Below are 12,370 nucleotides of genomic sequence, written 5' to 3'. Positions count from 1 at the left end.
GTACAGACTCCTTCAAAGTGAGACAGCCGCATGAATGCAATAGTTCAGACCAGTGACACTCCAATTGGTCATACTAAAAGGCTACAGATGAACTCTATACAGACAGGCAGACAAAGAGAGAGAAAACACGAGAGTAAGAGAGACAAGAGAGAAAAAGAAAGGCAGTGCGTGAGTGTGACAGAGAGACAGAGAGAAATAAAGTAAAAGAGAGAACTCCAAAAAGGTTTGTGAAAGACGTGTTCCATAATTTTCTTCCCATTTTTGCTTTTTTTTTTAAAAAAGGAACAATATGCACAGCGTCCCTTTAAAAGCAGAGTGTACACAATTACGCTGTGCTGGGGCATCGAGACAATCGGGCCTGCTTGCTGGGAATCAGCAGCAGTATCATTTGCAGCAGATGGCACACACTAACACATGACTGTTCTGAGGCAAAAGGCAACCCAATTCCCTGCTGGGGGGTCAATGTTAGTCACTGCAGCTCACCAGCAAACCCCATTCCTCATCTCGACAAGCGCCTGGAGGTGGGCGGAGAAAGTGTAAGCAGATGATAAATCCAACTAGCCTCACTCAGCTGTTTAGCCGGTAAGTTCTTATTTACCCTAAGAGACTATGTTCATCATTTGCAGTGTTTGACAGGGTTCTGGTAGCTACGTGTGAGAGACTACGGAGACTGATCTGAACCCCAGAGGGCTGCAAATGAGGAAGAACGCCACAGAGAATTGGGTTTTGGGCAATTTGCTGGCCACAAATTTCCTCTCCTTGTGTTTGTTTCTCGCTCTGTTTCTAATACGTGCTTATTTTCAGAAAGGGCTGAACCATTTCTCTTTATTTGTACCAGATTCTGTCAACATGGATGATCCTCTGGACCTTGAGCTCTTCAGAAACCAGCCAAGCAGCCCATTCTGACTGCCTTCCAATATCGGGATTTTTGACATACATGGAATGTGGGAGTCAATGCTTAGGCCTGTCCCTAGTTGCCCTTGAGAAGGTGGTAGTGAGCTCCCTTCTTGAACACTTCAGTCTATATGCTGCAAGTAGACACACAATGCCCTCAGAGAGGCAATTCCCAGGATTTTGCCCCAGTGACCAGGAATGGTGATGTATTTCCAAGTCAGCAGGGTGAATGGCTTGGAGGGGAACTCGCAGGTGGTGATGCTTTCATGTACCTGCTGCCACTGTCCTTCTGGATGGAAGTGATCGGTGGTTTGGATGGTACTGTCTAAGGAGCTGCGGTGTATGTGGTGGGTGAAAACAGCACTGAAGCTCCAGGAAGTAATGAAACAATAGCTTATATTCATGTAGCACTCTGAACTGCTTCAGAGGAGCGTCAATTGAGGGTGATTTAGAGTGATGCCAACAACATGGGTTCAATTCTGCACTGGCTGAAATTACCATGAAAGAAGGGCATCCCTTCAGAATTTCTCCCCTTGCCTGAGGTATGGTACCCACAAGTTAATGCAGCTGTCTTATCCCTCTATTGGGCGGCATGGTGGCTCAGTGATTAGCAGTGCTACCTCAGTGCCAGGGACCAGAGTTCGATTCCAGCCTCGTGTGGAGGTTGCACATTCTCCCTATGTCTGCATGGGTTTCCTCCCACAATTCAATGATGTGCATTTAGCTGAATGGGCCATGCTAAATTGCCCATAGTGTTCAGGGATGTGTAGGCTGGGTGCATTAATCAAGGTTAAATGTAGAGTTATAGGGTGGCTGAATGGGTCTTATGGGAGTTGAGTTCAAATCAACATCCCAGTTTTCTCCAAAATAACACACTGACTATACTTCAAAAGGCTTGAAGCACCTTGAGCCCACCAATGGTCATGAAAAATACCATACAAATGCAAGTCCTCCTTTCTGTCCTTCACTAATGTCTAACTGTGTGAGAGTAGCTGTCCTTTTTCCTAGTTTTGATAGTGCACATACTTAAAGAAGTGCTGCAAACACTTTGGGAAGTCGTGAAAGGTGTGACATAAATCTAAATTCTCTTTTTTCAGAGTGTGACAAAGTGGATGGATTTACAGGCCAACCAGTGGTGATATGAACTCATCTTCCATGGCCATTAAGGTGGATAGACATATAGGGGAGAGGGGGAGGGCGTAGTCAGGAGGTAGGCGGTGGAGGGGGGTTTTGTGGTGTGGGGGAGCTAGTTGGATGGAAAGGAGAAAGTATCCAGGATTCAGAGCCACATTCACAGTTTCCACAATCAGGCCAGTTGCTGCCTCAGACATAGGCATGTTCTGCCCTAAACTAAATGCTCATTCTGCTATTGAATAGCGTATGGTACAGCGAGGTATAAAAAGGCAAGCATTTCCTGTTCAATTCAAGTTTATTCCTTTTTTACAAAGCGGACGTTTACAGCGTCTTTCTCAAAACAATCTTACTCATGCACGTGTCTGCGCACATCACTAGGATTTATAACGGTCCAGGTGGTTAACTCACTGCAATGACCGATGGTTAGAATACTGATCTCGCAAATGGTTACAATTGGTTTTTTGTGCAGTGGCTGTATCTGTGGCACTAAAGAAAGGATTTATCTTTCAGCAAGAGTGTAATTTGGCGTCAGCTATTGGTTTCGGAAGGAAAGGAAATGTAAATTAAAACAAAATGAAAGGAAGCCTGTCACACACTGATCGGAGGGGTCTTTGCTCATTGTTGCTGCAGCATTGCTGAAACGTGCCTCAATGTCTCATTATCGCGCTGTGGTCACAGCTTCCATTGTACCAACTGGAGGCCATCCAATGCCTCACCCCCGGCCAAAATTCTTGATTGCATTTATGGAGAGAAACAGCCCGGAAAGTTTATGTTAGCTTCCGCAGACACCAGGGAATACTTTTTGAGTATTTTACATGATATTGCAAACACACCAAATCTGCTTACAGGAGGTCACTGAGGACAGGAAAGCTTGCTACTCAATGGGCTACTTGTTCCGGTGGCTAATTGTTTGGCGGCTGGGACAAACGTTTATTAGCAATTTGAAATCAGCATGCCTGGAGAAATTTGTCAACATTTTTATCATCAGTTAATCGCAACTGTGAGATTATGTTACTGGATTGCTGACAAAAATCATGTGAAGCAGTTACTATTCCTTAGGCTTGTTCGCTTCAAGTGTGGCATGGAAAAATGCAGGATTTCACACCAAAACTTCAGAGTCTTTGACAGCACTGAATCATGACAAATATATGTCCAAAAATATGGACCTGAACATTGACTATTCAAGTTTAAATTGGAAAAGTTGCATCTAGATCACAAGCCAAAATCATCAAATCCAAGTCGCCCTAGGCCACAGCTCGAAGCATTAAAGGACTGTTTTGGAAATGGCAAAAAAAACTTTCTGGAGCCAACAGTGAACTAATGGTACTCTGACAGTTTCTGTACAACCAATATCTCCCTTTGTTTTTCATGGCACATCCTTACAGAATCGAAAAAGGTCATCCTGAGGACACACCGCTGCAGTTTCAGGAGGTTGCATGTACAACATAGTTCAGCAGTGGCTATTAATGGATGAAAAAAAAATCATCACAAAAACCACAGAACGTGCAATACTGCCATTAAAAGAGACACAAAGGGGAAAAAAAAACCAGGTCTCACCAGCCAATTTTCAAAACAGTCATAGCACAAAGAATGCCTGAAACTGCAAGTGGTTTAGGAACGGGCAGCGGCGGTTTCTGAATAGCTGCTAAGTGACAAGATCACAAGTATTAAAACGGATGTATCATTTAGTGCAAGTGAAAAGAATATGATGCAGAGGTTCCCCGCAGGGGCAAACTACACTGTTAAGCATCAAATAGAAGAGGATGCAGACAGATGGGTGTCATTTGGAAATAGACATCTTTTACCTTGCCAAGTACAAGCACATCAGAATCAAAGCCCTGAGAAAAAATCTAACACGCACAGAAACAGGGATAGACCATAGGGTCTGTTCTGCCATTTTTTGAGATCATAGCTTATCTGTGACCCTAACTCCAAATACTTGCCTGTACTCCATATCCCTTAATACGTTCGGTTAACAATCATGATTCTCAAATTAACAATTGATCCAGCATCACTCGGTGAGCACAGCTGTACCACTGCCACAGTCAGGTTGCTCTAGATGTGGAAATTCTAATTCTCTCTCATATTTGGAGCCAACCCACACTTACACCAATACAAGAGTGCAGAACGTTAAGGACACACGTGGTAGGACAAGAGGCAGGCTCTCAGACAATGCAATGAAATTTTCATTACTGTGTCGAATCCAGATTACGATTACTGATCCACAGGACATCCATCTCAGAGAGATTAAAATGAAGTTTTGCCACAAAGTGTCAAGGCTGTGATATCTACTCTGACTGGAGCATCCAAGTGGCTCACATCGTGCTAAAAAGTGCCGCGCTAATTCACAGCAAAACCATAACAAGTCATTTATGGAACTGATGTTGGGAGCGGTCTGTTACAAGTGGCACAGCGTAGGAATCGTTTCCTGCAGCAGCAAAGCTCAGAACAAGACCAGCACCTTCCAGACGGAGGAATTTCACTTATTTACATCCTGACCCATCCTTGTAGGCGAGGTTAGGTTTCTCACATTCTAAAGATTCCTCTAGGGGATGTCACTGGAAGGCCTTTGCTCCTGGCCATAGCTGGCCACCTGTTTGGCACAGGATCTTTCATTGACCATCACGGTTCAAGAGACCTTATAAAGAATGGAGATGGAAAAGGCCATTGGCCCCTCAAACCTGTTTTATCATTCAATAAAATCATAACTGATCTGTTACCTCAGTTACACTTTCTCACACTACCCCCATATCTCTTAAAGCTTGGACAACTGAGCAATGATATATTACAAGGAGACACATTAAAATTTCCACTTTATGGATCTCATTACTTCTCAGTAGTTGAGGCAAGTATCATGGGTGGTTCTAAGGGGAAGCTAGATAAATGACTAGATATAGCTAGACAAGGGAGAAAGGGACAGCAGGAAATGCCAAAAGGAGTAGGTGAAGCATGGGGGAACAGCAGATATGTGCATAGTATTGAACAGAATGGTCCATTTCTAAGCTGTAGTTCTATATAATTCCTTTTCAATTTACAACCAAAGTACAAGGTTTGCATAAGAAAGCAAAATACACTGGGGAGTGAAGAGGAAAGTGAACTAAACAAAAAAAGATCTTCAATGACTTAGATAAATCGGAGATCAGGTAGCATAAAGATAACTTTTTTTTAAAAAAGCAACTTAAAAGAGCCACAAATATCACTTCTAAGTGTAAATAGTTAGCAGGTTCAGTGCATTAACTTCAATGTGCTTTTGGAAATCCTTTGGAATGTCAGTACAACATATACTATTATTGAGGCAATTCCAAACAAAGGATTGATGACAGCCACCCACCAACAAACAAGGTTTATGGGATGAATTCTCAAGATTCTTCCTCGAATAGATCAAATTACGCTGGTAAAAACATTTAAAAACTGACACAGGGCTGTAAACTGAGGCTGATGACTGATTTATCACACAGCCGTCAGAAGGACCACATTCCACCATTTTAAAGAGTTGAAATAGCACGGGAACAAAGACTGGCCATTTCTACAGCAGTGTAAAAAGGGCAAGTCATTGGTCTTTGGGACTTGCCACTGGCTAGAAAAACGAATGAAGACAATCGAAACAAGAAGCTTCAGATGACAGTGGGGGCCATTTGCCTTTAGCTGGCCTATAACGAGACATGGCATTTGCCAGCTAACAAAGCCTGGCTCTGCGCCCAATTGCCACTTTGACCCTGACAATGCATATGTCTCTCAGCCACATGCTAGAACAGTCACTTTCTTCTGACCATGAAATCTTAGATGGGATAACCTTCGTCAAGACACCCGATGTTATGAACTAGTTTCCAGGGGCACATGAAGCATACGTTCTGGTTTGGGTTAAGACACCGATTTTTGGCTTCGAACCTAGTCTGTAATGAAAATCTGCACCTCTCTATACTGTGGGAACCAGATGAGAGGCTACAGCATTGTTATTCATGATGCAAAAATGATTGACACTAAGGCAGCAGTCCAAAAGTCATTATATTGAGGCTAGGATGTAGGAAGAACAACACTTGAGCGGAAACTCTCAATCTACAAACATCACTCTCCCTTTCCTCTCCATTAGGCTCATATGACAACCAGTCTGCTAGCTGGTTGCACTTGGGAAAGGTCAGTCCCTGATCACTGGACCAACAGGGATTCTCTCCACTGATGCTTTGATGACAAGGGTACTACAAAACATTACACAGTTGGCAGTAGGTCCATCAGCATAAGAACAATCTCAGAAGCCCCACAGGAAGATTGGGAAGGGAATTGAAAATTCAAACTCCAAGGTGAAAACAGAGCTACAAAGATTTATACCATATGCCAAAGAGAACAAAAAAAGGCTTAACAAAATAGCAGACATGTGAACAGTAAGGAACTGAAGTGTGAACAGTAGGTTTTAGCAATCTACTCCAATTGGAGTGTTTGAAATGTTCAGCTTTAGGTTGAGTTAATTAATGGATAGATCCAAATATCCTAAAGGTGTGCATAAATACAGCACATCCTTTTCACAAACATCTTTGGAAATAGTTGGGCATATTTGCACCTAGTCTTTGTTTTTGTGTTATTTGTGTTCTGTGCACTGGCCTTTATTTGGTATGAACAAACTTCCCTGAAGACATTATAACAGCAGTAGTCACCAGCTCGAAATCCCATTTGTCTTCAAGTAAACAGCAACAAAAAAACACAGTAACGACAACACTGCAGCAATCCCCAACTGGATCACCTTGACACTGCTCACGACAAACATACAAAAGACCAAACTGAACACGACTTGCTTCCTTTGTTTCTGCAGCTGTGTTTCACAGATCTCTGTTTAACCACAATACACTAAATGCCCATCAGAATGTTATTCTCTAAAAAAAAAATGAACCATCCTAGCTTTAATACTGGGGGCTGTTGACATGTTACACATGACGTTGGCACTTACTAGAATATTAACAGAGACAGGGAGAGAGGCCAGCAAGCATTAGGTATTCCAACCAACTAATCTATATTATACTTTGAACATGCAAATACAATATGCACAGAAGAGCTTACCTGGCTACAGGGTCCAATAGCAATCTGTGCAGGCTAAAAGTGAAGACAAACAAAAATACAGCACATCTGGATTAAAGAATTTGTTGGCACTGTTGAAGTTCAGTATATCGTTCACAGAAACATAGGACTGTCTCTTCCATACTTGTACTTTGCTGTTCTTTAGCAGAAGCACAAAGAAAACTTGGGTTGTGAAACAGGTCTTGCCATCCGCCTGTGATCACACTAAATAGCTGGAAGGGATGAGCAAATCCTTTTCTTAGTTCTCTTCAGCACTGAGTGTAAACCTCTGCAGCTCTGTTTCTCTGTTTGGAGTTTGATGCGGCTTCTGCTGGATCAATGCACGACCCTGGGCCTCTTAGGACTAAGTTGCTTCCCTACACACCCAGCACCTTGTTGTGTGGTTGTGAAATATGAATGAACTTCTGAGGAAAGGAAGAACAGCAACTTTTGCTCTCACTATTTGCTGTTCATTCTGGGAGTCTCTTGGAAGGACAAAAATCAGATATGGGGCAGCTCTCTCAAAAGCAAATCACCTAAGGATACTGGCACTTGTCAAACAGAGGTGACTCCACAAACACATTCACAGAACAGAATAGCTTCAGAGTTATACGTACCCAAGGAATTTCTGCATGATCAGGCATAAGCAAGGCCAATTGAATACCCAAAGTCAGTTTCAATGATGCTTACATGTGCAGCATCATGACCCTAAATATTGATTTTCACATCAAAGAGACACAAGCCTACAATGGAGGTAAATAATAAAATGGTCTTAAATGGAGACAAAGAGAACTCTTTTTACTATAAGTCCATGGAATTCTCACCCTCAGAGAGCAGTGAAAGCTGGGTCATTGAATAGATTCAAGGCTAAGTTAGATAAGAGTTTTGCTTGACTGGGGGTTAAAGGGTTAGGAGGCGAAACAGGACTGTGGATTTAAGGCCACATTCAGATTACACATGGTCTTCTGGCATGTTGAAGGGCTGAATGTCCTACTGCTGCTCTTAAGTTCACTTCTCCTAGGGACCAGTGGCGTGTCAACATGACAATTAGTAGTTTGACAACAGGCATCATAATAACACTTGATGACCCCTTCATGGTCAGCAGTTATGGCTATCAGCAAAACTTCCAAATGGATCGTCCCTATCTCTAATGGATTTGCAGCACGCAGGTGGAAGAGTACCAACAAGCAACATACAAAGCCATTTAATTTATGCTGCAATTGTGATGGGATTACCCCCTCAACATCTCTCTATCTCAGGAGGGACGAGACAGAAACAATAATGAAAACTGTTACACTTACTCGCTTCATAGAAAACAATGAGGAGGAGAATAACAACAGGTGGAAAATAAATCACACTGCATTTGTATATTGCACATTTCCAGTTGGGGGTAAATACTCCAGCCTACTTCCTTCAATGAAAGGTCAAACAACAGACAAACATTTAAAAGACATTTCAGTGAGGTGCCAGTTTCTACAGAGGTTCACTATCTCTCACAACTGACTTAGTATAAAGCAGTGTATTCCTGGCCCAACTCTTCCATAAGCTGGAGAGCAACGCCCAATTTCTGCTCACTCTCCTCCCCGTGCAGTTCCCCAATGTAATGTAATTGGAGGTTGTTTGTAATTTCCTCGTCACTCATGCACACAGCTAACACGGCAGAGCCTAACATATGAAGCAGCACATTCACCATCAACATCAGTGACTCCAAGTACTGCAAGGGAAATTTGCAACAGAGACTGAACCTGAATGCATGTTTCTTGCTCTCCGAATGAATCATAGAATCCTTACAATGCACATAGGGGGTCATTTAGGCCCATCACATCTGCACCAACTGTCCGAAGAGCATCCTATCCAGACCCACTCTATCCCCGCAACCTCCCATGGCTAACCCACCTCGCCGACATATCTCTAGATAATTTAGCATGGCCAACGCATCTAACCTGCACATCTAACCTTTGAACTGTGGGAGGACATCAGGGCACCCAGAGAAAACCCACACATACAGTCGCTCAAGGGCCCCCGGCACTGCGAGAGAGAGCAGTGCTCACCAATGGGTTGTCCCGCCACTCTGCAAGCTGCTCTTAGAGTCATATAGTACAGAAACAGGCCTCCCGGGCCCACAAGTCCATGCCGACCAGGTTTCCCAAATTGAGCTAGTCCCATTTGCCTGTGTTTGGCCGTTTCCTGTCAGTTACCTATCAAAATGGCTTTTAGATATTGTAATTGTCCCAACTCTACCACTTCCTCTAGCAACTCATTCCACACATGCACCACCGTGTGTGTGAAAAAGTTGTCCTTTAGGTCTCTTTTAAATCTTTCCCCTCTCACCTTAAACCTACCCTGAAGAAAAATCTTGGCTATTCACCTTATCTATGCCTCTCATGATTGCATAAACCTCTATAAGATCACCCCTCAGCCTCTGACTCTTCAGAGGAAAGAAATAACTAGCCGATCCAGCCTCTCCTTATAACTCAAACCCTTGGTATCATCCTTTTCAATCTTTCTTGCAACCTTTTCAGTTTAATAACTATTAAAATACTTCATTTTTGCTCTCAATTCCAGGCAACTAGAAACACAGACAGTCTGAAAACAATTTCATCTCAGAGCATGGATATAGTTTTAATCTCAAGGTTTACACATTCAATGCAAGAGACTTTGCCAAGGAACAAATATCAATGGGGTGCAGTGAGGTCATAGCTTGGGAAGTTCAGTTGCAAACTGGAATAGTTCTGATCTCAGATTCCAACTGAACATGGGGCAGTTTCCTAATCTTAAACCTATAAAAGTCTTCATTTGAACGAACCAACAAGATCCAGTTTTTCCCGATATTACATTCTGAGGCATCATTCTAACAATCTGGGTCAAAAGACAATGTAGGCTTGTCAATCAAAGCTTTAGTTTTTTCCAACCCCATCTCCAACCTACAGAGGGATGTGGTAATATCAATGAACTAGTAATCAAAAACCTTAAGCTACTGTCCTGGGGACAAAGGTTCAAATCCTACCTTCAGAGGTGGTGACATTTGAATTCAATTTAAAATAAACTCTAAATTAAAACTTTCAACTTGTCAACTGTAGATGGCTGTACACAAAACTGACTGGTTCTACCCATTAGGGAGGGAAATCGGTCATCTCTCCTCCAAATGTGACTTCAGACCCACCTCAATGTGGTTGACTCTTCGGTGCCCTAGTTTGTCGAGCAAACATACAGCTCAAGGGGATAGAGTGGGTCTGGATAGGATGCTCTTCGGCGGGTTGGTGCAGATGTGATGGGCATATAGTTAGGGATAGGCAAATATAGGTCTTGCCAGCAATGTCCACATGCCACACAAGAACCTGCGATCTCAAAGAGCTAAATCTCATCGGGCGCATGAAATTATTGAATTTATTTTTGCGTTTCCTCATTAGAGTGAAGTTATTATAGATTAAATGGTCGGTTATCTGAACTACAACACACACAATGGCCATTTCTGTTTGCTAAGAAATATTTAGTAATGGCTCAGACGATGAGAAAATGTGCTACTTAAATGCAAGTTCTTTCTACAACAGATGAAAAGAAAAATAACCTTAAGCAAACTATCCAGGGAAAACAGCCCCAGCCTGTTCAGCCTCTCCCTGCAGCCCAAATCCTCCAACCCTGGCAACATCCTTGTAAATCTTTTCTGAACCCTTTCAAATTTCACAACGTCTTTCCGATAGGAAGAACAGAATTGCACGCAATATTCTAGCAGTAGCCTAACCAATGTCCTGTACAGCCGCAACATGACTTCCCAACCCCTGTACTCAATACTCTGACTAATAAAGGAAAGCATACCAAATGCTGCCTTCACTATCCTATCTACCTGTGACTCCACTTTCAAGGAGCTATGAACCTGCACTCCAAGGTCTCTGTTCAGCAACGCTCCCTAGGACCTTACCATTAAGTGTATAAGTCTTGCTAAGATTTGCTTTCCCAAAATGCAGCACCTCGCATTTATCTGAATTAAACTCCATCTGCCACTTCTCAGCCCATTGGCCCATCTGGTCCAGATCCTGTTGTAATCTGAGGTAACCCTCTTCGCTGACAACTACACCTCCAATTTTGGTGTCATCCGCAAACTTACTAACTGTACCTCTTATGTAAATGACAAAAAGTAGAGGACCCAGCACTGATCCTTGTGGCACTCCACTGGTTACAGGCCTCCAGTATGAAAAACAACCCTCCACCACCACCCTCTGTCTTCTACCTTTGAGCCAGTTCTGAATCCAAATGGCTAGTTCTCCCTATATTCCATGAGATCTAACCTTGCTAATCAGTCTCCCATGAGGAACCTTGTCGAACGCCTTACTGAAGTCCATACCGATCAGATCTACTAGGCTGAGGGGTGACCTTGTTGAGGTTTGCAGAATTATAAGGGGCATGGATAGGATAAATAGACAAAGTCTTTTCCCTGGGGTCGGGGAGTCCAGAACTAGAGGGCATAGGTTTGGGGTGAGAGGGGAATGATATAGAAGAGACCGAAGGGGCAACTTTTTCACGCAGGTGGTGGTACATGTATGGAATGAGCTGCCAGAGGATGTGGTGGAGGCTGGTTCAATTGCAACACTTAAGAGGCATTTGGATGGGAAGGGTTTGGAGGGATATGGGCCGGGTGCTGGCAGGTGGGACTAGATTGGGTTGGGATATCTGGTCGGCATGGACGGGTTGGACCGAAGGGTCTTCCATGCTGTACATCTCTATGACTCTATGACTATTTTGGAGCCTCAGTTAGCCAGACAGTCAAGTAAAATTCAATATGGGCTGCACTAGTACAGTCACTAAACTTCCATCTCAGAAAACCACACAATGATGTAGATTGAAATGTGCACTCCACAGGTGGTTCCCAGGTTACGAACAGGTTCAGTTCTTGAATCCATTTGCAAGTCACTTTATGCAGAAGTCAGAACACAACGCAGAACAATATAAAATAATAAGCACAGGAAATATTCATATGTCAGATCTTTAAAACTATACTTCAAGGGATTGTGCTTCTAAGTGTAAATGTTCGTAGTGAGATGTTTGCAAATCAGGGTTCCCTTGTACAAGTTCACTATTTACTGATCATATTAAAATATATACCTAATTCAAAGATAAGGGAGGATATAAAGGCAAATGAAATGCTTACACAATTGCTTTATTGTTCTCAGAGTAACTAAAACACAGACAAGTGTTCTTAGATCTTATTTATCAATCATCTACCAACTGATACGGTATAGTATCAAATAAATTTATTAGGTAATAGACAAGTTTGTCAGCTGCACATGCTCTGCCTTTT

The 12,370-nt window shown here is 42.8% G+C and overlaps 1 long non-coding RNA gene across 5 annotated transcripts in view; it reads right to left on the bottom strand.

The window, feature by feature from the left end:
* The window catches only part of LOC122549174 (uncharacterized), a 232,466-nt gene that overhangs the window by 169,237 nt on the left and 50,859 nt on the right, over window positions 1-12,370 (bottom strand). The gene's annotated exons all lie outside the window — the stretch shown is intronic.

This window comes from Chiloscyllium plagiosum, unplaced genomic scaffold (genome assembly GCF_037043375.1).
Source record: "Chiloscyllium plagiosum isolate Xiang-an unplaced genomic scaffold, Cpla_swu_hap1 HiC_scaffold_4, whole genome shotgun sequence".
NCBI lineage: Eukaryota > Metazoa > Chordata > Chondrichthyes > Orectolobiformes > Hemiscylliidae > Chiloscyllium > Chiloscyllium plagiosum.
Note: the sequence above shows the minus strand (reverse complement) of the source record. Positions and strands in the feature narration are given on the sequence as shown.